Consider the following 2,314-nt stretch of genomic DNA (forward strand, 5'->3'; position numbering starts at 1 on the left):
GGCGCGGCAGGCGCCCGCGGGGGGCAGGGGCTTGTGGTGGGGACTGGGCCGCGGCGGGAGGAGGGGGAGCTGGGGACACTCACAGGGCCCAGGGCACCACCACTGCCTCCTCCAGCTCCCGGGCTTGCTCTGCCTGGGCCCCAGCGGGGAAAGGGGGTGCAGGGGCGGGGGGCATCAGCGCAGCAGGCGCCGCCGCAGGACCCCAGCCCCTGAGTCGCTGGCTGGTGCGCACACACACACATCACCAAGGCGTTCGCGGTTGCCGGGCAACGGCCTTGGCATCACAGGGGGATGCAGCGCGAAGGCCGCGTGTTCTCCGCGACTGGAGCCCCCCACCCCGCGTCCGTCATCGCCTGGAGCGGTCCAGGTCCAGCACCTGACTCGAGGATGCCCCTCCGCAACGGGACCCGCAGGCTGGACTCCACTTCCTTTTCCAGAGGCCGAGAGTGCCCGCTGTCCTTTACCAACAGCTCAGCTCTGGTGTGCCTCAGTCGGTGCCAGGCAGCCTGGAGCCCGGGCCCTCCTTCCCCAGATGTCACCTCGTTTTTCCTAAACCTCATCACTTTTCAAAGCTTCAGGAGTCAAACCCTTTGGGCAGGCAGAGGCAGTCTGGCCCATCCCTAGGGGCCGGCCAGGGGAGCCGCTGGATGATACCCGCAGAAAACCAGGGTGAAATCTGTGCCCCCTGCAACCCGCAGCCCAGCAAAGGAGACTGTCCCTGGAAGCCAACATCCTACAAAGCGGTTAGCACCACGGACCCAGCACACCTACCTGGACCCGCAGAGGGAGGCTCGGATTCCCACTCCGGGAGAGGCGCCACAGGCAGCCTGGGACCAAGCTGAAACACCAAGGCTGAGGATGAGGGCCACCCAGGAGGAAGGGGAGGCCCTGGCAGCCACCCGGGCTGTGCCAAGGCCCCCGTGGCATGTTACAGGAGCAGAGAGCAAGCTCCAGTAGCCAGCGCTCAAGGCACCAAGCATTGTTCCTACAGCACCTTCCCCTGAAGGTATGAAGGAGTTGGACCTGGCTGATCACACCCCCTACCCAATTCCTTCCAGAGATCCTGAGCCCATTCAGCACCAAGTGGCTGGACAGAGGCCCCAGCTTTCAAAGGAGCCTGTATCTGAAGAGGGGAGGAAATGCACTTCATTTGTGTCCACACAGCTGGGCTGCCCACATGATGTAGGCTGGAAACACACACACACACAATTGTGCTCTGATGTTAGGACATTGAGAAGTCAGCACCTGTGGGCCAAAACTCTTGCCCCAGGTGTAACTTCTAACCAATAAAAGCTGTCAGGAAGCCATCTGGACACCTGGCCCCAGACCTTGCCAGCACGCAGCCAGACCCATTCCTCCCACGGGGGGTGCTTGGGCCAACTCCAAGGTTTCATGGACTGTCTTCCCAGGCACAGGAAAGCGCAAAACCCTTTCCCTGCTAAAGGCATGTGAGACTGCAGACGGAGGGAGGGAGGGAGGGGAAGGGGACAGGGTGTCCTCCACTGCCCATGCCCAGGGAGGGAAGGAGTTGCAGTTGAGATGCTGGGAGAGAGGCCCAGTTGCCCACTCCCATTTGACACAGATCAGGATGGCCTGTCCCAACAGAGGACACTCCAGTGGACAGCTCACTTTTGTTACTAGATTGGTGACAGTGACAAGGCCACTGGCCAGGGCTGCCCTGAGTGAAGCGGGAGTGGTGGCTGTCTCTGCCACCAAAGGGTGACACACCTGCTGCTTGCTAGCGTGGTGGGGCCTCTGCCTCGGGAACCAAGTATTCCGTAACTTCACCAGCACACCCGTGCTGCCCTGCCAAGTTCACTCAAAGCAGAAAGGGGGGTAACCTAGATTTGTCAGTTGTCAGCAGGACCACTACCTAGACCCATCTCCTCCACCTCATGTGGCTGGCCTGGTGAGCTGAGCTGAGTCCTGACAGCCGTGCCAGCCATAAACCATAGGCATGGGTCGGCCTATGCCTCTCCAGCAGCAGGGTGAGCTGGGAAGGGAGGCCTTGGTCAGGAACACTCTGGATTCTGGAAACCCCAGTCAGGGAGGGCCCCCCACCCACCCTGGCAAGTTCCTAAGCCAGGAGTCAAGCAGGACGCCAGAGGCAACAAGATGACAAAGACCCTAGGGCTGGGCACTGCGTTCCACCCCCTCACAGAAGCATGTCAGCAGGACACAGACCGTGTGCTGGGAAGTGACAGAAGACCCACGGGAGGGACACAGCAACCAGAGGACCCGCTGGCCAGTGTAGATGAGAAGGGCAGAAGGCTGCGGAGGCCAAATGAGGTGCAGCCCTGGACCCCGCGGCCTC

The sequence above is a fragment of the Ochotona princeps genome, chromosome 2, assembly GCF_030435755.1.
Source record: "Ochotona princeps isolate mOchPri1 chromosome 2, mOchPri1.hap1, whole genome shotgun sequence".
NCBI lineage: Eukaryota > Metazoa > Chordata > Mammalia > Lagomorpha > Ochotonidae > Ochotona > Ochotona princeps.